Source organism: Sorex fumeus, unplaced genomic scaffold (assembly GCF_029834395.1).
Source record: "Sorex fumeus unplaced genomic scaffold, SorFum_2.1 ptg000009l, whole genome shotgun sequence".
Lineage (NCBI taxonomy): Eukaryota > Metazoa > Chordata > Mammalia > Eulipotyphla > Soricidae > Sorex > Sorex fumeus.
The window spans coordinates 27,528,835-27,553,755 of record NW_026606066.1 but is presented as its reverse complement, the minus strand read 5'-3'; the positions used below and the strand labels follow the sequence as shown (position 1 = coordinate 27,553,755).

The 24,921-nt window shown below is 46.5% G+C and overlaps 1 protein-coding gene across 1 annotated transcript in view; it reads left to right on the top strand.

Moving 5' to 3' along the window:
- Nucleotides 1-656: 656 nt before the first annotated feature.
- The window catches only part of WIPF1 (WAS/WASL interacting protein family member 1), a 127,550-nt gene continuing 103,285 nt past the window's right edge, over nt 657-24,921 (top strand). Inside the window, exon 1 of the mRNA XM_056110489.1 lies at nt 657-897. The gene's annotated coding sequence lies outside the window, so the exon portion shown is untranslated. The remainder of the gene's footprint in view (nt 898-24,921) is intronic.

The following is a 24,921-nucleotide window of genomic DNA, read 5'->3' as shown; positions in this document are numbered from 1 at the left end:
CAGCTCAAAGTTCTTATCCAGAGTGATCATTTTCAACTATCATTGCCCTAGTGGTTTTTTTTTTCTTTTTTCTATATCCCAACTGCCTTCTCCCCCAAGAGAACCCTAGACTTTTCTACAGGGGGCCTGCGGTTAGCTCTCAGAGCGTGCAAGGGAGAAAGAGACTCTGCTTTTTCCAATGCCCAAATCTGTGGGTGACCCCAGGGCGTTTTGAAACCGTAGTGGCTGATGGAAAGTCATTCCCAGGGGCGTTATAACTTGACCAAAGGCTCTCAATCCAAGGCTGTCAGGGGTTGCCTCTTTCCCGGGGAAGAGCGGGGAGAGGGTCCTGCAAACGGTGGCGGATGGACCGAGGGTTCCATCTTACCTGCTGTAAGATAGTACAGTCTTCTCCGTGGGTTCCACCCCTCTTCAGACTTCACTTTTTAAATGCATCTGGCCTTTAAAAGGGACAAAGCTGCCCTTCGGGGTGCAGGAGAGGAGACTGCAGGAAAGGGACTGGGTTGGACACTTATCCTGTTGCTGCTCCTCTGCGGGTCCCGGCCCCCACAGGGCGGCGCCCCCCACCACCCCCAGAGCGCTGGGGACGCCAGCCCCAGACCCGCCCCAGCCACGTTCCTGGGGGGGCCGGCGGCTGGGGGCGCGCCCCGGAGCGGGCGGGAGAGCGCCGAGGGCCCGCGGCGCTTCCACGTGTGGCGGGGCGGCAGGGGGGGACGGGGAGCCGAGGGGGAGGGCTCACTTCGCAGCAAAGTTCCCGGATGGTCGCAGCCTCCCGGCGCCCAGCGCTTTTCCTGCCCGCTCGGTTCAGCCCTACGGACCCGGGAGAAGTTTCCCAAGAAGAAAAAAAAAATGCCCAGCGCGCCGCGGGATCCTGCAGCCGCCGGGAGCCGCTGCGCGGTAAGCGCCGCGCCGCCGCGGGGGCCACGGGGGACCCCGGGTGCGGGGCAGTACCTGGGGAGACCCCCGCCCCCGAGTATGCCGGGGACCCCCGGGAGGGGTGGGCTCGACGGCGGGATGCTGCGGGGCAGGCAGGCGGGGACGTCGGGGCCGCGAGAGGGGCGCACCTCGGGGCCCCGGGCAGCGGCGATTCCGGGGGGCTCCACTGACCCCGGGCCCCGCCGCCGCTGCCGGTGGAGAGGGTGAGAGGGGGCACCCGGGACCCGCCGTTGCCCAAGTTACTGCGCTGTGGGTCAGGGGCTCCGCGGGGATGCGCCGGGGCCGCACCTTAGTCCTCGACTGGGACTGGGTGTGTGGATGGGGGGACCTCGGGGGCATCCCCGGGCCAGTGTGCTCCCCGGCCGCGCCTCGCCTTCTTCGTCCGGGGCGGGAGCGGGAAGCGGGGTCCTGCCCATCGCACGGCTCGGCTCCCCCATGGCACCTCAGGCCCGGGACCCCCGACCGCTGCTCGCGCGCGCCAGAGCGCGCTTCTCAGCGCGGACCCCCGCGTCTCGGGGCGGGGACCCCCGCGTTCTGCCGTGCGCGCTGACCTTCGGGCCACTTCCAGGCCGCGCTTCCCTCCGCCCCCAACCCCCACCCCCGGGGCCTCTCCCCAACTTTCCGGACTGCTTGCTTGCTTCCCTTCAGCCTCGGCCTCGCGCCTGCAGTTGGAAGAAAAAATGAATATACTCCCACCCCTTTTATTTCAATTGTGCAAAAAAGACCAGGAAAAGTTTGCAAGTGTAAACGGAACCGGCTGGTCCCGTGGGGGTGACCCCAACTTTTCAACTGGTGGTTAGAGTCGGAACTGTTTGCGATGGACGAAGGGTGCGTCTGCTGAGGCCAAAGCCTGGCTGGGTCCTGGGTCCGGTGAAGCCCGGAGGAATATTTCCCTCCAATTCCCCAACCTCCCCGCTCCGGCCCAGCGCTGCGGGCTCCAGGCGTTACCCGCGTCCCCGGAAGCCTCTCAGCTCGTTTCCAGTGACGCGGGGCGGCTGGGGAGTGGAGAGGGGGAGCCACGCTCTCAGAAATACCCGGGTCACTCCTGTTCCACGATCCCCACCCCTGCTCCAAGCCCTCGCCGAGCCCCTGGACCAGTCCCTCCAGGCAAGGGGGGACGGGGCTCCTTTGCCCGTTTCCCACGGCAGTTTCAAAAACAATCCTTCATTTAAAATCATCAACATATTTTTTTTCTTCTTAAATACACCTCTCAATAAGTCCAAGCGATTTTCTATTTCTGTTTATGTAAATTTTCTTTGGACTTTCTGCAGCTTGCCCAGGCCACCTTGTCTCTCTTTTCAGGGCTCACACAATGCTGCTTTCTCCTCAGCCTGTGTATATTCATGTGCCTGTGGTGGTGGAGTTTGCGGGGTGCGTGGGCGGACCAGACCCCCCAGCCGCGGCAGAAATCTATCACCTGGTGAATGGACCAGAGTCTGCAGATATCGTTGATGCATTTGAATAACATCTTCTGTCTTGTGTCCTCTGCCACCACCTCTGTCATCACTCCAGTTCTAGAGAAGTCCATAAGTGCCAAGGCTAGAGTGGTGTGGAGCAGAGAATCATTAGCCAAGTAAAGTCTGGAGCAATTACACACTCTGGAGCAGTTACACGCCCGGAGATGATGCCCCCTTGCTTCCCTGGTTGCACATGTTAAGTGTCTGTTGTGTGGTCTGCTCCTCTGGTGTCCCAGAGCACATCACACCACTTGAACCTTGCTCAGTACAACCCAGAAGGGAACCTTTGAGCCTCCCAGGGTAAGAGGATTCAGTGGGATGCTGAAGTGTGAAACCAGGGAAAATAAGACACCCCCTCATATTTGAGGGCCACTCAGACACCAGGCAGGCCGTGACCCCAAGAACGGGGAAGGGACTGACTTGGTGAAGTGACGGGAGGAAGGCTCAGATCCAGAAGGCTTTACCTTTCCCGTTTCCCATCTTAGGTGTCCACATCAGGTCTGAGTCCTTTTTGAAGGAACACATTTGTTGCAGATCTCTGAAGCTATCTGTGAAATATTGGGGCGTTCCTAAGCATAATTGTGATTCTCAGATCTCCTATACTTCTATAGTGTACTGCAAGAGAATGAAACTAAACCAGAGCATCTTTTATTCATTGCTATGCTTTATTTTCAAGTGTCTTTTCAAGTTATTTTCAAGCAAGCATCGTGCACTTTATTTGATGTGAGACCCAAGAAACTCTACAACTGGTGAGGTGCTTGCCTTGCAAGAGGTCTACCTGGATTTGATCCTCAGCTCCCCATATGGTCCCTAAGAGCACAGAACCAGGAGCAAGTCTTGAGCACAGCTAGACGTAGCCTGATCTCTCTCCTTACACCCACCACCCAAGTATCTGCTCTTTGTGATTCTCCCAGGAGAATCTTCAGGAAACCTGCCTCCAGTGTTGTCCCCCAGATTCCTTCTGAAGTTCATACAGAGGTCTTTCTGTTGCTGCTCTAAACAATCCACCTTTATGCCGGGAAGCTGGGAAGTTTGGGGAACTTATGCTTAAGGACCAGCCATACCCCACGTGTTAAATCAGGTCCTAGCTAGGATCAAGTCAGATACTTTTCCACTTTGTTAGCCTGGCATCTGGGCCCTGTGATTTGGGGGGGTGGGGGGAGATGCAGGTTGTCCATCTCCAAACACTTTCCTGGTTTCAGACAGCAGGAATGCAAGGTAGAGTGTGGCAAATATGACACTTTTTAAGTACAGATGCAAGGCAGAGAATTTAGGGAGAGTAGAATTGCTACCAGCTGGAGGTAGCTAGTCCTCCTTTCATTTATTTGTCTGTTAAACAAATATTTATTGAGTGTTCTCTATGTGCCAGACTGAGAAAGATGAATGGGCTCATGCCATTGTCTCCCACCTTCTCTGCTCCTAGATGGCCTGCTGAGGCCCTGCCTCCTATGACTAATGCTACTTCCTCTGTAGGGACTATGGTCAGGTCAGAAACTGAACTGTATACTTTTGAATGATAAGAACTCAACCCACACCAGAATCTCAGGAATACCTTGAATTCATTGAGTGCTAAGTGCACTTGACTAGTTTTAGAGTGTGCTGGATCTCAGCCAGGGTGTGGCCCGCAGTTTGTAAAAGCAGATTCTGTCAGTCTGGGTGAAGTCCAGAAAAGCTCCCCCACCCCTTACCAGCGCCCATCCCCTTGGTGTTGCTGACTGCTATGGTAGGCAGTCTCCTCCAGATTAATGCATGACGTGGACAGAGGCTTCCAGATCCATTTGTTCCTTTACCTTTAAAATGAGGAGGACATTCTACACAGTCATTATTATTATTATGTGCGTTGTTTTTGGTTTTTGGATCACACCCAGTGATGCTCAGGGCTTACTCCTGGCTCTCCACTCAGGAATTAGTTCTGGTGGTGCTCAGGGGACCATATGGGATGCCAGAGATCGAACCTGGGTCAGCCACATGCAAGGCAAAGGCCCTACCCACTATACTATCACTCTAGCCCTACATGGCCATTACTGGGCTTCGGTGACACCATGGATGTAGATGACGGAGCAGATGGATGATCTAGGATGATGCAGCTCCTCGGTATTTATGTGTCGTTATCTTTTTTTTTTCTGGTAAGGGGATTTCGGCCACACCCAGTGGTGCTCAGGGCTTACTCCTCACTTAAGGATCACTCCTAGAGGAAATAAGGGAACTGGAGGCAATGCTGGAAATTGAACAAAGGTTGGTGGTATGCAGTGCCAGCACTTTAATCCCAGTATTACCTCTCTGGCATCTCTCAAAGAAGATTCTTCATGCCATGAGTTTGTGACCTACGGAAACTGCCCCGTTGAGCACATGTTGCTGAGATGCTCAGGGCAGATAAAGGGCGGGAAGGTAAATGCAAGATGTGCTATGTGCCTGGTACTTTGACACCAGGAAGTGTCAGGGACATTGTCACAGCAGTCATGTAGTGTCCATGGTTGAGGGAATGACATAGGTACATCTGTCACAGGATCAGCACCTTGGTTCAAGGGGTGGTTGCACCTTTGTTCCCTGGCTTCTGTGATGGGGTCTGAACACTTTGACATGGAAGTGTGCTTACCATAGCAGTCTTCAGATAACTTGTAATATAGTTGAGGACTCAAGAATAATGCATTCATACTCAGAAAAATAGTGCAGCTACAATAACCAGGAGACCATTACTGTACTAACAGTCGCCATAGACACATAACTTTTCATGAGTTTAGAAATTTCAGTAAACAAGATTGGCATTGGCAACACCATACCACTGTGGCATTTTAACATTGCTTACTTTGCTACATTTATTCTGTCCTGACAATTCATTTCCCAGTAAACTCAGTTTCTTATTTTTAATTTTCTTTGATCTCTAAGTTATTTTAAGTGAGTCTATCTTTCAAAGCTTCCTGTGATATGGACAACCTTTCAAAAATTCCTTCCTTCCTTCCTTCCTTCCTTCCTTCCTTCCTTCCTTCCTTCCTTCTTTCCTTCCTTCCTTCCTTCCTCTTTTCCTTTGTTCTTTCTTTAATATTACCACTTACTATGTGTCTTGTAATTGAATCCTTACATAGTCACAACTCTGTAAGGTAGATATTATACATGCAAGTGAAATCTGGGACTGAGAAGTTAGGTTTCTTGTGCTAGATCACAGAGCTTGTATTCAAACTTGGAGCTGATTGATTCCAAGCTCAGCATTTTCAACCTGTGCTTCAGCCTTGGTCATAATAGACCCCATTTTTCATGTACTGGTCTCCTGCTAAACTATCCTTTCCCTTTCCCCTGGACATCCTTTGTATAACTATTTATTCTCTCCAGGCTGCCCCTTTTCTTCTCTTATGTTGAATCTTATTTAGCCCCAATTACTTGAGATGGCTAATATTCAATAAAAGAATATGCCTAAAATAAATAGGAGACATTGTTACTTTAAGATTTCACAAGTTTAGTAGCTTCTTGGTGGTGGCAGGGATGCCTCAAGCAAACTCAGGGATGCTCTCAGGGATACTTGGCCAACTGATGTTTCAGTGCTAGGCCCACAGTGCAGGGGACCATCAGGTCTACATCTGGGTGTGCTTGTACACTGTATAGTCCTGGAATCAATCTGAGGGCTCAAGCATACAATTCATATGCTCCAGCCCCTTTGCGCTATCTCCCCAGTCCCAAGTTTAGCAGATTCTGTAAACCTGGTTCAGTGTTAAAACAAGCTTCTTAAGAAGAGCCAGAATCTCATGAGTTGATTCCTCCTTCTTAGTGATTCCTGTAACTGCAGGAACTCCACCTGTGGAGGACTCTTTCCTATGTTGGAAGTACTTGTCTCTCATGTCCCTCATTAGATCATAAACTCTTTCAAGGCAGTAACTTAAAAAATCATTTTTATATTCACTCAAAAATAGTCATTCTTGGGGTCTGGAGCAATTGCACAGCGGGTAGGGCGTTTGTCTTGCACACAGCTGACCCGGGTTCGATTCCTAGCATCCCATATAGTCTCCCGAGCACCGCCAGGAGTGATTCCTGAGTGCAAAGTCAGGAGTAACCCCTTAGCATCACTGGGTGTGACCCAAAAAGCAAAAAAAAAAAGTCATTCTTGTTATAGTCCTTTTTTTTTCCCCTTAAATTTTTATTAGTGAAACACCATGAGGTACAGTTGTAGACTTACAAATTTTTGTGCTTGGGATTCAGTTATACAATGATCGAATACCCATCCCTCCACCAGTGCCCATTCTGCACCACCACCAGTTCCAGTATCCCTCCCACCCCCTTTCCCCCCATCCCCCATCCCACTCTACCACTGTGGCAGGGCATTCCCTTTTGTTATCTCTCTCCTTTTGAGTGCTGTGGTTTGCAAAAGAGATATTGAGTGGCAATCTTGTTCGGACTATAGTCTACTCTCATCATGCATTTCCCATCCTGAGAGGAACCTCCCAACACCCTTTATTTGGTGCTTCCTTCTCTATCTGAGCTGCCTTTTCCCCTAGCATGTGTGGTTGTCCTCAAAGCCATGGAGTAATCCGCCTGGTACTTATCTCGGCTATTCTTGGGTGTTAGTCTCCTATTTTGTTACTTTATGTTACCCAGATGAATGCAATCTTTCTATGTCTATCCGTCTCTTTCTGACTCATTTCACTTAGCATGATACTTTCCATGTAGTACCACTTGTATGTAAATTTCATGACTTCATCCTTTCTGACATCTACATAGTATTCCATTGTGTAGATGTACCAAAGCTTCTTTAACCAGTCATCTGTTCTTGGGCACTCAGATCTTTTCCAGATTCTAGCTATTGTAAACAGTGCTGCAATGAACAGACAACTGCAGATGTCGCTTCGATTATACTTTTTTGCCTCTCCGGGGTGTATTCCCAGGAGTGGAATTGCTGGGTCAAATGGGAGCTCAATTTCTAGTTTTTTGAGAATCATCCATACTGTTTTCCAGAAGGGCTGAACCAGTCGGCATTCCCACTAGCAGTGAAGGAGGGTCCCTTTCTCGCCACATCCGCGCCAGCAATGGTTGCTTTTGTTATTTTGGATGTGGGCCAGTCTCTGTGGTGTGAAATGATATCTCATTGTTGTTTTGATCTGCATCTCCCTGATGATTAATGATGTAGAGCATTTTCTCATGTGTCTTTTAGCCATTCGAATTTCATCTTTGATGAAGTTTCTGTTCATTTCGTTGCCCCATTTTCTGTTAGGGCTGGATGTTTTCTTCTTGTGGAGTTCAACCAGTACTTTGTATATCCTTGATATCAGCCCCTTGTCGGATGTGTATTTGGTGAATATCCTTTCCCATTCTGTGGGCTGTCTTTGTATTTTGATCATTGTTTCTTTTGAGAAGCAGAAGCGTCTTAGTTTAATATAGTCCCATTTGTCTATCTCTGTTTTCACTTGCTTAGCCAGTGGTGTGACATCTTTGAAAACACCATTAGCTTCAATATCATGGAGGGTTTTGCCGACTTCTTCTTCAGTGTACCTTATGGATTCCGGTCTGATGTTGAGGTCTTTAATCCATTTTGATCTTACTTTTGTACATGGTGTTAGGCAGAGATCTGAGCCCATTTTTTTGCATGTAGCTGTCCAGTTTTGCCAGCACCATTTGTTAAAAAGGCTTTCCTTACTCCACTTCACATTTCTTGCTCCTTTATCAAAGATTAGGTGATCATATGTTTTGGGGGGAGATGTCAGTATATTCAACTCTGTTCCATTGGTCTGCTCTTCTGCCTTTGTTCCAGTACCATGCTGTTTTAATTATTACTGCTTTGTAGTAGAGTCTGAAGTTAGGGAGGTTGATTCCTCCCATTTTCTTTTTCCCAATAATTGCTTTAGCTATACGTGGGGGCTTATTGTTCCATATAAATTTCACGAGTGTTTGCTCCAGTTCTTTGAAGACTGTCATGGGTATCCTAATAGGGATCGCGTTGAATTTTACAGTGCTTTGGGAAGTATTGCCATTTTGACAATATTAATCCTCCTGATCCATGAACAGGGGATATTTTTCCATTTCCTCATGTCCTCTTTTATTTCCTGAAGCAGCGTTTTGTAGTTTTCTTTGTACAGGTCCTTTACTTCTTTAGTTAAGCTAATTCCTAGATAGTTGAATTTCTGGGGCACAGTTGTGAACGGGATTGTTTTCTTCATGTCGTTTTATTCTCTCTCACTATTTGCATATAGGAAAGCCATGGACTTTTGGGTATTGATTGTATAGCCTGCAACTTTACTATACGAGTCTGTTGTTTCTAGGAGTTTCTTGGTAGAGGTTTTAGGGTTCTCTAAGTATAGTATCATATCATCTGCGAATAGTGAGAGCTTGATTTCTTCCTTTCCTACTTCGATGCTCTTAATATCTTTTTCTTGTCTAATCGCTATTGCAAGCACTTCCAGTAATTATAGTCCTTCTTAGTGTTGGTTGAATAACATTTCATTTCTGCCACTTGAACTGTAAAATTTGAGTTGGAAAAAAATGTTGTGAAAGTGACATAGATCTTGATGCTTTATGGAAGAGTGTCTGGTTTCTGAAGATGCTAAGAAAGATGTATCCAAGAGTGGGATCAATCCACCCGATTGATACTTATAACACCACCTGGCTTTTATGCATGTGATAGCTTTGAGTGCTATACCCCCCACCCAGTGCTGGCGAGAGGGGTGGGGTGGGGGAATGTGGTGCAGAGATTGAACCCAGGACTTCATATATGTCAAGCTTGCACTCTGTCACTAAAACTCAAATGCTAGTTGGCTTTTATATCTTTGTAAATGAACAATAATAATGGTTCTAATAGTGAAAAAAATGAAATTTTGTGCTTTCATGGGAAAGGTGGCAATTATTACTGTAAAATGTAAGTAGCGAGATCTTTCCTGTCCAATTCCCATATCTGATTCACTTCCTCATTATGAAAAGGGTTAGGCCACGCCCCCCACCCCCTGTGGCTTCATCTTTTTCTTTGAATTGGGGACCATTTCCAAAAAGAGAAAGAAGTTTAAGCAACAACACTGAAAGATACTGGTCTCCTCCCTCACCCCCACACCTGCCCCAGGCTGCCATAAGCTACTTTGTTATGGTTGGGGGTGGGGTGGTAATGAACAGTTCTCTCAGGTATGAGGTATTTGTAGGACAAGGATATGGTGAATATGATGGAAAATTGAGAGCCAAATAGTTTCCCGACTACTGGAGTCAATTACAACGCAAAATATTTATAAAAATAAATACGATTTTTCTTACAGTAGAGGTAGCATTTAAATAGTTATGCATGTTTACAGTATTTAAATATCTTATTTCTTTCTCATAAGCAGAGCTTTATATGGATGGTAAGGTAAAGGTAAAGGTAAAGGCCCTCCCGTTGATCATCGATTTGCTCGAGCGGGCCCAGTAACGTCTCCATTGGAGACTTTGTTGTTACTGTGTCTGGCATATCGAATACTCTCAGTAGCTTGCCCGGCTCTCCGAGAGGGGCGGAGGAATTGAACTCGGGTCGGCCATGTTGGCTGCGTGCAAGGCAAACGCCCTACCCGCTGTGCTGTGGTGTACATCTTAATTCATTTTGTCTATTTGTCTTGGGACGGGGTTGGGTCACACCCACTTGTGCTCAGGGCTTATTCCTGGCTCTGTGCTCAGGGATTACTTCTGGGATGCTGACAGACCATATCTCTCTAGCCCCATTTTGTCTGGGGGTGGAGGGTGCCACACCTTCCAGTGCCCGGAGGACCCTGTGGTGCCGGGATTAAACCTAGGCTTCTTGCAAAGAATGTGCACTAGTCAGTTATCTCTCAGGCTCTTAACTCAATTCTAACAGTGAACACAATTTAATTACTTCCCTGCAATTTGTCACCTTCCACTCCACGTACCTATTTGAGACTAAATTATGTGGCTATTGTTTGTTCTACTTTTTTTTTTAGTATTTCTTGGTATTACTTCTGGTTTCTCTTTAATCCCTGTATAGCTTTTAGCTCGCCGGATATACATCTGTGTATGTATATGGTGTGAGTATCATTACTGGTTGTCCACAGTCATCAGAATCTGTACTTCCAGTTTCAGGTGTCCCCCTCCCGCTACCCCCAGCCCTTCTCAGAAACCTCCCACGCACACTAGATACTGGAGACATTCTGTTGATTGAAGATTATGGGCCTGAGAAGGACCTAAGAGATGGCGTAATGCAATGTTCAAGTGTTGAACATGTGATTCAGTATTTCCGGAAACCCTAAAACTCCTTGCCCCATCCCCCAGATGAGATTTTGTAAGTCGGAAACCTTCAGATGATGGCTGGAGAAGATCTTGAGAAAACATTACCCCCTTTTTCCTGAAAATGTAAACATTGAGCTCAGCATCTTAACCACAGTCGTCTTGTGAGATGGAGATGGGTATTACAGTCAGGTGGGCCTGAGATTGAAGAGGAGTAAGAAGCAGGGTGGGCCCTGCAGGCTTCCAGGAAGTCATGGGGTAGGATTGACAGCGTGCGGGTGGGTGGGGGAGCAGGCAGTAGTGGGAGAGGGGTTGGCTAAACCATCTTTTTGCCTCTCCCAGAAGCTGCCAGGGACAGGAGAACAAATTTTCAGCTGGTATTGAAAATTCTGATTCAGTTTTTTGAGGATGTAAAAAGGTAGTTGAAAGTCGCTGAAAACATGTTTTCAGAGTAGAGCAATCTACTTTAAGCAGTGTCTATTTTATATCTATTGGCCAAGAGTTTGATTACCATGAATGATTTAAGAAATAACACAAAGCATCATTTGGTGTATTAAAGTTTAAAATTGGTTTTTTTCCCTTAGAGTTTTAACATTTGTTTTCCTTGCTTTCTTTCTCCCCTTAAGTTTTACATTTTGAGATAAGCTCAAAACAGTTTATTGTTAAAATTGGGACTTCCTGTTGTGTGATACACCACAAGCTCTTGAACTTAGAGCCTCATTATTTAAACATCATAATTACTCCTTCCCTAATCTCTTTTTGATGATAAATTAGGAGAAGTAAAAAAAGAAAAGAAATTCAGTTGACTAGAGATACTATGCGGAGGGTATTATGGTATCATTTTAACCATAACATTCCTTTCTGTATAGAGTTCTTGTTTACATCATCTCTACTTTGCTCTAATCCATGATGTGTCTCTTCGAGTCAGAAAGGGTTTTTGTTAACTATCAGGCCTGTGTTCTGGCCTTGTAATTCAGTCTCTCCTTCCTTGTTTTTGTTGAAAATGTCTCTCGCTTTTGGAAAACCAAACTGCAATCTGGTAGCTGGTTGAAAAAATATACATATTGTTTGCTTGATATAAAAGGTGAAAAGATAGGAGTCTATAAAGAAAAGTTAATGATTTTACTACCTCTCGAATTCTATTTCTTCCCGTAACCAATAATATGGTTCAGGATATAATCTTCGTCGTTCTCTTGAATTATATTCCTACATAAAAATGTACATATTTTTTCTATTAAAAGTAAACATATTTTTCTATTTGTTATTTTTAAATTTTCACTTACTTATTTTTTGGGGGGCCACACCCTGCAGTGCTCAGGGATGACTCTTGGTTCTGTGCTGACAGGAATCAGGGTGCCATATAGGGTGCTGGCAATTTAACCTGGGTCAACTGTGTGCAAGGAGAGTGCCTTACCCTCTGCATAATTGATTAGGCCCCTTTTATTTTATTTTGTTTCTTAATTGAGCTATAGATATACAACCTTGTGTGTTTACGACATGCAGTGTGTTGATCTAGTACATTTATATGGCAATTTGGTCACTGCTGCAGTGTTAGGATTGTGTTACGTCCATCACACATCATTAATGTTTCTTTAGTGAGGTAAGAACATCTAATATATTTAAAAGTATATTTAAACATACTTTCAAATATGTAATCTAGATCTGTTACTCTAATCACAGTGCTGTCCCTTAAATCCTAGAACTAATTTGTATGGTTTGTACTCTTCACCAACATTCTCCTGGTCACATCCCCAGCCTCCTAAAACTCTTCTGCTACTATTTCCATGAGTTTGACTTTTCTCACATCGCACAGATAAAAGAAAGCATGTATCTTTTTCTTCTCATTTATTTTATTGAGCATAATGCTTCAAGCTCATCCATGTTGTTTGTTAAGGGCAGGATTTCCTTCTTTCTCATGGCAATATTCCACTGTGTACACTATGTCAACGCTTTTCCATCCATCCATCCACCCACTGATAAACAGTAAATCCTTTCCATAATTTGGTTATTATACATAATATTGCAGAGAATACAGAAGTGTAGAAACCTCTTTGATAGTCACAAGTATTTTTATTCTAACATAATGAAACAGCATTAATACTCTTTAGATTTAAAAAAAGATTTTATTTAGCTCTATCTCATGAGATGAGAAAGCTCAGGGAACAGGGGCACATGCCTTGCCCACATAAGGATCTGAATTCTATCTTCAAAATCACATGGCCCCTGCACACTGCCAAGTGTAACCCTGGAGGACCCTACACACTGCTAGGTGTGGTCTTGGCAGTGCCCAGTCCTGCTGGACCTGAGCAACACTGCATTGCTGGGCTGTACTGAGTATCGAACCATCAAACTGAAACTTGCACTGCCAGGCTGTGTATCACTGGGAGTGCCTCTGAGACCCCTGAATATACTTGGGAGACCTCCCAAAGAAATTAATTATTTAAAAAAAACTTGAAGTTAGTTCATGGCTGGTTAATATGTCATTCTTTATCTACTTAGATCTTTTCAAGTTCTATGTGACTATAGCAGTTCTTTATTGAACATCTGTGTGTGTGAGAAAGAGTTATGTGTTAGTTTGAACATGCTTATATACAGAAGCTTTCATTTCTGTTTGTCAGAGTCCCTAAAGTATATTGCTTTCCAAAGGTACAGTAATTCACAATCCTACTATTTGAAAATATGTTTCCTCATATCCTTGCCAGGGTAATTCATTTTAGAAGTATAAACTTTATAATCTCTTTTTTCTGTTTTGTTTCAAATGGTTTCTTGAGGGAGTACTTGTCACTATCTTTTTGCTGTTTTTAAAAAGCATCTGTTTTTTCACTTGAATTATTCATGCCTTGCCTTTTCCTTAATTTTATTTTTAAGGGTGTATTAGTTTTCTTTTTGATTAATTGAGATTCTGTAGTTTACAATACTGTTATTTATAGTTTCTCATGCACATCATTTCAACATCATTTCTTTAATTTTCCAATGAGTATATGATTTGTCTTATAGAGCTGGAGAAAAACCACAAACTTGTGTGTAAGCCTATAGAGAATAATTGTTCTATATTGAAATGCAATTTTAAAAAACCCACTTGGTTTCTATTTATAATAGAGTACTGACTTTTCAATTTCAGAATTTCCATCTAGAGGTTTATTATTTAAAAAATGGTTTCAGGGCCAGAGAGATAGGACAGTGGGTTCGGCACTTGCCTTGCAAGCAGCTGTCCTGAGTTGATCACAGGCATTCCACATGTTCCCTCAAGCACCACCAGAAGTGATCTCTGAGTGCAGAAACTTGACTAAACCCTGGGCATATACATGTGTGTGGCCCCAAAACCACCAAAAATAGTTTCAGTAAATATAAACTATTTGATTTTATTGGGGGGAGGGGCTTATATACCAAGCAGTGCCTGTGCCCGGTGATGCTCAAGGTATCATGAGATGCTGGGTAATGAACCCAAGTTCCCCACATGTAAGCCATATGCTCTAGCCCCATCCCAAATATAAGTTTTAATGGGAGGAATTGGAACTTACAAAATATAAAGCTGGGAAATTTTAAAGGAATTTTATGCTTGCAAAGCTAACTGGTTTTCTCTCTTGAATTCAAAAGTCTAGAGACAGAGTTTCTTTGAGAGCATTTGTTATAAGTTATGCGGAATTACCAGAGGAAAAAGTGAATCATAGAAGATAGGAATTCAAACCTGGATCGTTGTTCAAGTCCCCTGCCCTGTTGCTACTATTTGTTTTCAGGGAGGTGAGACCAGATCCCCCCTCTCCTGTCCTTGTAGTTGCTGAGTTCATTATAAAATTATTTGTATATAACTTGAGCAGTACATTGGCTAATCAGAAACAGCTGTACAACTGGATTCGTTTATATGAACAGAATAACTAAATCAATCAGCAGAAATTTTTTTTTTTGTATTCGAGTAGTTCGGGCCAACATTGTGCAGCCTTGAATAATAACAGTGCTTTGTAACTAAGCTGACACAGATGGCAAAGAGATTGTGTCTGGGCAGCAGAAGTTGGACCTGAAAAATAAGAAACCCTGTCTTCCCTTCATATCTGACATAATAAAGTCTTACTCTATTTTTAATATCTTAAAGGCTATAAACTTGCACAAAAGGACTTCCTGTTTTAAAAAGGAACATACTGGCATCATACCCTCGGAGGGCTGGGTCTCCTGAATGAGACCCAGTTGTCCAGTTCAGTGTCTCCTGAAAGATGAGTTTCAGATGCCAGGCCTGAAAAAAAAAAAAAGCAAGGCCCTCATGCAGGGAAGATGTCCTCGATCAGACAGCAAACTGACAGGGACGGGAGGGGTTGACTCAAGAGGCCACATTCAAACAGGGAGAAGACACAAGATCCTGGGGGAGACTGATGCTGCATGCATCTGTCCCTGGCCAGAGGAATTCCTCAGCATGCTGTATCCTTCTGCAGAGCTCCCAGCTCCGGGAAGCTGAGTGAGTTCACTTAGTGCAGCCTCTTCATCTGTTTCTCCAAGCCAGTCTTCACTGAGACTCTATCACATAACACAGAAGGTCAAATGAGAAATAGAAACCAGTAGGCCCCTAGTTCTTCATGTGTGTCCATGTGCTGAGGAACCACGAATCCCTTAAAACTCAACTTCCATTTAAAAACACAGGTCTTTTTCAAGATCCCAAAGCCACTGCCTGGAATCCTAAAGCTGAGCCAGGCCCAGAGAACCCAGATTGATCTGATGCGGTCCCTGCTTTGCTAGTGAATGACATAGATACCAGGGGAAATAGAGCCTGGGGGATTGACACTGTCTTCTTTTACTACATACTGGAATTGGAGTTTGCACCCACTCATGTCTTGAGTTTCCTTTATACTAAAATCAGGTGGTGATTTTAGTACATTGATCCCTCTGACCTTCCTCCACTTGACTTAACATTTGGTTATGCATCTCTGTCCATTCTCAGAGACATTAGTGACTCATGAAAATTAAGTCACAACCAGATTGACCTTTATTAATCAGCTTCTTTGCCTTAATTTCTTTTGCACTGAGTCCTCTAGCATGGTAAAATAAAAAATAGCAGACCAGGTATGCAAGGCCTGTAGTCTGATCCCAGGCTGGTAACCTTCCAGTAATAATCTGTAGGATGGGGAGAAGATTGAGAACATGGGATGTCTGCAGTGTCTAGGAAGGACAGACTTAATGTCTCCATGTCAGGCAGTGTCTAATCAAGATTATTGATAACATTTAACTTACTGGTCAGTGAGCTGCTGAGTCTGAAATTTTGCCTTGACTATGCATTTGATAAACAGGAGTGGGGAATAGGAAAGATTGTTGATCACATTTCTCATGTGGCTAAATTGTATATGCGCATATATGTAGTACATGAACATCGAGCTATAGGCCAGACAGTGCCTAGAGTTTTTCATTAATGCTGAAATCTCATTGTATACTTGCTGGAGAGAGAATGCTGGCTATTATCCTGAAACATCCTTCATGATGTTATTTGTGGGATGGGATTTGAGCCAAATGCAGAGTTCGTTTTGTTTACAGCTAGCGAAAAGCACATGACCTCAGTGGATGCGCGTGCACATCCATTCTGTTCACCCTTCGCCTGGATTAGTCACCCGCAGACACAGCCCCAAAACCCCAGTCCTCTCCCACATACAGGTGCACGCATGTGCACATACACAGCAGCACACATACACCCACCACTGGCTTACCACACAAGAGAGAAGCAGGAGGCAGGTGTCCCTGGGGAAGCCTGTGGAGTGTTGCTTTTTGTCTGTCAGCCCTTGTCCTGGAAGGCAGACGTCATTGCTTACGAAAGAGCCCTTTGTACATTCTCTGACCAAGCCCTGTGCACTGGTGACTTGAAGTGCGCCCTTTGTCGGGTGGTCGCTGCAATCGTGGTGATGTTAGGGAGTGGATAACTATGCCCTCCTGGGGCTTTGCCTTGGAAAAGCCACCAGGCTTGGTTGATGTTTGTGACAGCTCCTGCTGGAGACTCTAGCTTTTGTTTCTTGTGCTGGTCTGAGGAACAACATATTGCAATTTTGTGGTAAGAAAATCGGATAGCATCCAAAAAAACTGCTGTTCTTGCTTCTTGGGATTCCTGCTAACGTGATGTTCTCCAGTGGTACTGTTGTACTGGAAATTTGCTTCATCAAGCACACTGAGACACAGATTTTGTGGGAAAATAAGGAGGTGGGCCGGGCCGGGGACTGTAGATAGGTAAAGCACCTGAACTCTTGGCATCAGGGGTTCCAAGAGTGCTTAAAGAGAGAATCTGTGGGGCGTGTGACTTTTATCTAGCGTGAGACAGTGTTACAGCAAGGACATTGGATTTACAATACAGTATCAAATACAGCAGTGGTGTTGGGCTTACAGTACAGCAAGATACGTTAAAGTACAATACATGCTAAGAGAAGGAGTTACAACCATGTCATCGGAAGATAAGCGTGTTTACATCATGGGAAGTTGGGTAAAGTCATCAAAGTTGTTTACACCAAGAAAAAGGGAGTTCCCTGAAATCAGGGGGTCTTGAAAAACTACAAAACTACAAGTACATTCTTTTGTACTACACTTAGTTTTGTAGTACACTTAGTTTTTCCATATCTAAGTGAGGTCTGAAATATACATTATGGTACACGGGAAGGCCCTGGGGCCACAGGCTGGTAAAATGGTGCCCCGTTGGGCCTTCTGCCATACAGAGAGGTCAGACACATTTCTCCATCTGGGAGACTGAGCATTGGGACAGGGGCCCAAGAGAACCCAGCCAGCATGTAATACAGTTTATAGAATCAACAGTATGTATATCCTATTACTATATAATATTAAGTATGACATATAACAGAGCAAGGCTGTGATGCAGAGAAAGTGCTTTCTGAGTTCAGATGCACACGAGAGAAAGAGCCACTGTTCTCTCTTTCAGCTCTGTCCCCAGCAGCACAGAGTGGGGAGAGGAAAAGGAAGGGGGTTCCCGTGGTGCAGAGCATGTGGAGGGCAACAGTTCAGCAGGGGTGAGAGTCTGGCAATTTTGAGGTGCAGAGAAGTCCTGGCATTGAGGAAGGAGAGCACAGGGGGGTTGCTGCCTTTTTCCATGCTAACTCACTAGAGTCAGGAATGAATTATTTGTTTTTCAAGTTTCTAGTCATAGCTCTCTTTAGTTGTACTTGGAGTGGCTCTCAAGTAGTACCTGGGGCCACCGTGGTGATTCTTAGCTAACTGGGCCAAGGGGTTAGTGCGAGGGTCTGAAGATGTTGTTGCTGGGGTAGGGGCCTAAGGCATCCAGGGCTGCACACAGCAATCAATGTTTAGGGGACCATGTGGTGCCAGGAATGGAACCAGAATTAGCCACATGCAAGGCCTGTAACTTAACATTTGTATTATCTCTCTGGCCTTTTAATTGTGTTTTTTAAAAAACAAAACAGAACAAAAACCTTTTCCCTTTTCATGTAGTTGTTGTGTTTATTGCAACACACAAGGGTCATACAGGGGTCATACAGGGTTAGCAGTGCTTGTACACATTTGCAGTCCTCACACTCTTGGCTGCCATGCCCTGAAGTCACAGACTCACTGTGGCAGGAGGGATCTCACATGCACTGCTGCCAGGATTATGCTTGCCCTGTGGGGCTGTGTATGTGTACTAAGTGATTCTGCTCAGCCAGAGAGCAAACTCCCAGCCTCATACCTGCAAGACAGACAATTCTTCCACAGAGCTGCATCCCTCTTGGATGCATTTTTAAGCATGTAATAATAACAAAGCTATTATGTATATAAATATAATAATAATCACTAGTACTAACAGCAGGTTACACAGACAGAGCTATCAGGTAACTGTCTAAGTGACTCTAGATGAACTCACTGAGTTTGTGTAACAACCCTATGGGATCAGGCAGTATTATTTTTATTTTTCAAATGAAGATTTTGCAGTTGATCTGCTTGCCCAGGTTCAATTAACTGACTTGCAAAGATGAGATTTAGAACAGGTCCTGTGATTTCAGAGACCACTCTGAACCCCGGTGATCCCTCATTTCTTCAGGAAAGGACTTAAAATTGATGGATGTAGGTGGTCCCAGATTTTCTTCAAGCAGCTGGTTGAAGTTCTGGGCTTTTTTTTTTTCCTTTTTGGGTCACACCCGGCGATACACAGGGGTTACTCCCGGCTCTGCACTCAGGAATTATCCTTGGTGGTGCTCAGAGGATCATATGGGATGCTGGGAATCGAACCCCGGTCGGCCACATGCAAGGCAAACACCCCACTTGCTGTGCTATCACTACAGCTCCAGTTCTGGGCTTTTTGTGTCTGTTTTCTTGCACATTTCTGAGTTCTGATCGTCAGTCCCTGTGAAAACTAAGCTGGAAACAGTGAGGACCCACTCCTGATCCACAGCTAAAGGCTCTGTGCCTGCCGTAACTTTGGCCTGAATCTTCCACTTTATCGCCTGGTACCCATCGCAGGTACACATTGTCAGTGACCCTCTGAATTTTAGCATCTCAAATGAGGAAGAATCTTTTCCCAGATGCTTCCTGACAGACTGATGCCCCTGCCTAGTGCCACATTCTGGTTCAAAGATAATAGTATGTTCCATGTAGCCTGTGAGGGAGGGAATTCCCATCTATAAAAAGACTAGCACCTAAGAAATAGGACAGTATGTAAGGCACTGACCTTGTACAAGCTGACTCAGGTTTGATCCCCGGTGCCATATCTGGCCCCCCAAGCCCTGCCAGGAGTGATCCCTGAACACCACTGGGTGTAGTCCAACCCCTTCAAATTCTCTCAAAAGAAAAAAAAAGTAGATCCTTTAGTAGAATCCAGAATGTTCAAGCTGGGAAGCAAAGTGAAGATGAAGATCATCTTGTCCAGTCTGTCATTTCAGAGGTGAAGAAAGAGGTCCCCAAGAAGTTAAGTGACCTCTTAGCCCAGGTCAGTGGCTAAGTTAGTAGCAGGCCTAAGAACCAAGTCAGGTACTTAGGCCTGCTTAGTTCTAGATCTCTTTGCCCTGCCCAAGATTGCATAAAAAAGTTCATAAGTGACTCTTTAAAATTAACGAGTGAGATGTAGGATGGTCTATTTCTGTTGACTAGGCAACATGAGAGTAACACTGCCTTAAAGATGTAGATGTAGTGGGGCTGGAATAATAGTATAGTGGGTAGGGCCTTGCACATGGCCAACCCGGGTTAGATCCCTGGCATCCCATGTGGCCCCCTGAGCACTACCAGGAATAATTCCTGAGTCAGTCAGGAATAACCCTTGAGCATCACTGGGTGTGACTGAAAAAAGCCAAAGGGGCGGGGGAGGGGAAAGATGTGAAAGTCAGGACTGGAGCACCTGCTTCCACTCCTAGCACTGTCTGGTCCCCTGAGCACTGCTAAGAGTGGCCCCTGAGCACCACTGGGTGGGAATGGATCGGCCCTTCCTCCCAAGACATGAGAGATGTTGCTGACCACCATCTTCATTACAACACCAAGGAAGCCAGGCAAGGGAGCGGCAAGGCCATGACCAGTGGCAGCTGCTCCTGGGGAGTTTGCAGCACTGAGCCTCTTCTGGCTTCTAGAAAAATCCCTGGAAGTCCCAGATCTGTGCCTGGTTCCTTCAACTCGTCAGCAGTTTTGGAGGCGAGGTGGGTCAGACAGACTCTGCTGAGAGCAGAATTCATCAAGGGAAGGAAAAGGGGGAAATGATCACTTCCTCTGTACAGAAAACTGTTTCTCAGAGCTCCGCCTTCAGGAGCAGCTGTTAGGGCCGCCTGGCCAAGCTCTGGCCAGACGAGCCGGGCCATAGGCTCAGGCTTGCCAGCTGCAGGGCTCTGGACTGCTAAGTTTCAGCCCTTCCTGGGAAGGCCCAGCTGCCTGCAGCCTCCCTGGAAGCTCTGCAGTCGATAGAACCTGGAAGTGGGGTGGAGGGTTGGGGTACAAGGACAGCTGATATCTGGGGCCAGTTCAGCAGCCCCACCAACTCTGTGACTCTGCTGAAGGGGGTGGCCACAGGGAACCTTTGTGCCCAGGGCACAGAGACCTGGGGCCCTGTAGGCAGGGAGAGATAGGTCAGTTCCTGGTCACACAGAAAAAAGAAACTAGGGCTGTGCCAATACTCTGAAGGTTCCCTGCCACAGTGCCCCAGGGAACTGCATGGTCTCCCAGCCTGGCACCAATTCTTAGCTCAGCTCATATTGGCTCCATCCACAGCTGGACCTTTGGAGGGAATTAAAATGGAGGTGGGGGGTGAGGGAGCCGAGAGGGCGCTTGAGGGGCTTTCCCACAACACTTTCAAAGATTATAACTGTAGTTCCCTAAAGCACCCTCTCTCTGGACAACCAGAGGGAGCACCTGCTGACTGGGGGCGGGGTCTACCCTCCCCCCAGCCCTGGGGCACCATCAGCCCTGCTGAGCACTGCTGCTGGTGCTGGTGATTATCTTTATGAGTCAGGGGCGCAATACCCAAAACTCTTGGGGGAATGGAGCCCTAGGAGAGTGGGAAGGGCGCTTGCCTTGCATGCAGCCAACCTGGGTTTGACCCCAGACTCCCCGTATGATCCCCTGATCCCCGCCAGGAGTGATCCCTGATTATAGAGCCAGGAGTAAGCCCCAAGCACCTCCAGGTGCCACCAAAAACAAAACAAAACATCTCTTGGGAGAAAGGAAGGTAAAATGAAAGATAAAACGAAAGCAGCTCTGTGCTTAAGCCAGAAACCCTATGTGAATCCCTCTGGGAAGGTTCATAGTGAAGTTTTCAGTGCTCCAAGCCCTAGGGCGTGGGAGGTGGGGAGAAGGTGACTATTTGACCTCCTTCAAGTCCCGTTGTTCTTGCTCAGAGGTGGTTTCTGATGTGAGAATGAAGCAATGAGCAGGATTAGGAGTCACACCAGAGTCTCCTGTCTGCTTTCTCCTGCCTTATCTTGGGGAGCATGACCTTTTGGTGACACATCCTACCTTTGGGCATGAGGTGCCCCAGGGGACTTGAGCAGGTCACTGCCTCTCCCTCTTAGTCACCCAGTCCATTTGACATAGGGTGACGTCCTGCACATCTCCTGAGTGGGCCTGGAATTTGGAAGGGCCTGCTGGGACCTCACACTACCCAGTGTCCCCTTCTGGACTTCTGGATGGCCTGATCCGGTATCAGTGGTCCCCAGGTCCATTGGAAGGACCCAGCGTAGAAGAGCTGACTCAACCCTAGGACAGAGAATACAGGCAAGGAACTGTGCACCCTGTGGATTCTGAGGGCCAAGAAAAGAGGTTTGGGGCCAATCAACTCTGCCCCTGTCAAAGGAGTGATTGAGTTTTGAAATAACGTTAAAGAAAGGCCCAGAGCAGAACTGTGTTCCTGTGCTTGAGTGCCAGGTATGAAGGGGAGGTGGCCTCATGGCCAGGTACGAAAAGGGATTCTATAAAGAAGGACTGTTTACACTGGTGGTGAAGACCATGACTCACCACAAGAAACATATTCTCACTGAGCGGTGTAGACAGACACACAGAAACAAAGGTTCTGTTTTAGAAACAGTCTCATTCTTACCAAATGCAAACCATTTTCTGTTCTATTTAAAAAAAAAAGTTTGCAACCCACTAGCTTGATGCTTTCCAGAGAATGGGCAGCAACTTGCAGTTGGAGATACAGTGATTGAAACTGAAGTGTCAGGCGTGTAGGAACCAGTCTCTTCCTGTGGCAGGGACGTATTTCTTAACCCATCGAGCATTGGGGTTCTGGAGGAGAAAAGGTTTCCTTGCTCTGTCTGCAGCCAGAACTTGGGGGGAGGGCTGAGAGTGATTGAGGAGGAGGGTAAGGTGGGGGAGTCTCTGTTTGAATTCTGCTCATTCAGAAAATGTCTGCCTGTCTCTGATGAATACAGATGAACCTCAGATTCTTCTGTTCGTCCAGGGGTGCATGTGAGGGAGGAAGTGTGCTGATTCCCATGTGCACACACACGAGAGCCACAGGAGAGAAGCCATGGGAAACACAGGAACACAGGGACTCTGCAGGCCCATAGAAGGAGAGAACCATGCAGTAAGGAGGAGATCAGGATCCCTGGCCTAGTTCTGTGTCTCCTAAGTAAAAAGTAATCAGTGCCTGTGGAAAGACTGAGCTAGCTAATGTACACTCACAGTTAGATTGTCATAACTTCATCACCTATGATGGTATTAAGAAAACAGAACAAAAGGCACTTTTCCACACTCAACCTCCTGTAGTGTAAGATGGGACGAGATAGAGGGATGATGTAGCCGCACGGCTAAACAAACCCCGCCTGGACTGCAGGTTGTCCAGCGTAGCAGGCCTTGAAAAAGTTGAGATCTTCCCAGCTTGACTTGTCAGTGGCCCTTGGGACAAGCTTCACCAGCAACTCGCATGGTGGCAAGAAAGCCCAGTGGTGGTAGGGGTTGGGGGAAGAGGCCACAGACCTGGCCACAGGAGAGAAGGCACTCTGACTTCCCACCACTTCTCAGTTAAAACTGTACCAAGTTTTTCCTCTCGAGCCGGGCAGTGCAAGATGATGGATTTGGGCTCCAGTCCCCCAAGCATGGCGGGTCGCTGTGCAGAGGAGGGTGCTTGCAAATTTTTCTCTGTTGGATGCTAAATGAAGTCTTTGTCTCAAGTTCTGGGCCAGTCCAGCATGGACAGGGCATTGAGCTCAGAAGGGCCGAGGAGGGGCTGCGGAGAGGCTGGCATGAGTCCCAGTGCAGAGAAAGGCGCCCCTCTGCACCCCTGGAGCTGGGTTCCTGGCCTTCAGCACAGGAGCCCATCACATAGACCCCCACCTGCCTGTGTACACTGTGGCCACTTCCCAGCCACAGGGACTGAGGGGGATAAATAGTCATATTTGCAGGAGGCCAAGAAAGACGATGCACAGCTTGAGAAAAACACTCAGATAAGATTGACCTCCGCCCCAGTGAGGTCACATCCAATTCCCAAAGTCCTTGTACTGGGTTAACTTTTTGGTGTGTGTGTGTGTGTGTGTGTGTGTGTGTGTGTGTGTGTGTGTGTGTTGGGGGAAGGGGTAGCAGCAAACCTAGCAGTACTCTGGGCTTATTCCTGGCAGTGTTCAGGGGATCACACCTGGGTCAGCTCCATGCAAGGCAGTGCCTTACCTTTATCTCTGTGACCCTCCAGAGTGAATGTTTTTAACCTCCAGATGATAACTCTCTGGGTTCAAGTTTTATGTGGTCTACCCTCAAAACCAATAGTTGAAGGTTAGAGTTCAACAAGAACTTTTTTATTAGAAAGAACTCCTGACACCCAGACACAAAAGTGGGTGGTACTCTGGCCCCTCTTCATGGATGAGAGTAAGGGGCTTCATAGGAAGGCAGGCTCATCCAGGGGACTCCTCCTGGGTCTTACTAATTTACTTCGCCTAATTAAGACAATCCACTCTGCATAAGTAAGACAAGAGCAGCCAGATTCTAGCTGCAGCTCTGTCAGGAACCCTGGGAACTTGGTTCTCTGGCTCTTCTTCCTTGAATTCAGGAGGTTGGAGATGTTCCGTCCAGCGTTCAGTCAGCTCCAGGGTCCCTGTGGCTCCCTGTAGTCAGAGCAGAATTTTCTGGCAAGAGGTGAGGCGGCCTAAGCATCCACCCTGGCAGCCAATCAGCACATGCTTCCTGTGCCCACATATGGAAGCAATTTCTAATATCCCAGCACTTGTGCTGCTAAGCTCAGCCAAAGTGGAGAGCTTGGTGCTGGCAGTGGAAAAGTGGGGAGACCTGCACGTGTTTCCCATGGAACTTGTTCCTACCTGGGTGCCTTTCTGCTCTGTGTGTGTGTGTATGTGTATGTTTGTGTGCATGTGTGTTTCTGGATACCTCTCTGTGGTGTATGTGTGTATGTGTACGTATGTGTTTGTGTGTTTCTGTGTGCCTCTCTGCAGTGTGTGTGTGTGTGTGTGTGTGTGGTTCTGGGTGCCTCTCTGCAGTGTGTGTATATGTGTGTGTATGTGTGTGTGTATGTGTGTATGTGTGGTTCTGGGTGCCTCTCTGCAGTGTGTGTATATGTGTGTGTATGTGTGTGTGTGGTTCTGGGTGCCTCTCTTCAGTGTGTGTGTGTATGTGTGTGTGTGTGTGTGTGTGTGTGGTTCTGGGTTCCTCTCTGTGTCTCTGTGAGTTGTGTATGTGTGTGGTTTGTGTATGTGTGTGTGGGGGTGTCTCTCTGTGGTGTGTGGGGCGGGGGAGAAGTGGTTCTGGGTGACTCTCTGCAATGTGTGTGTGTGTGTGTATGTGTGTGTGTGTGTCTGTGTGTGTGCGCACACGCCCCTGTACTTTGGGGATTCCATATATCAGATTCTGGTAACAAGGAAGTGAACGCTGAGCTCCCTACTTCTCTCCCCAGGCTAAAGGCCACTCTGACTTTCTCTACCGGACACTGTTCAGTCTGGGGTTGGGTAGGAATGTGTATTTTGTTCAC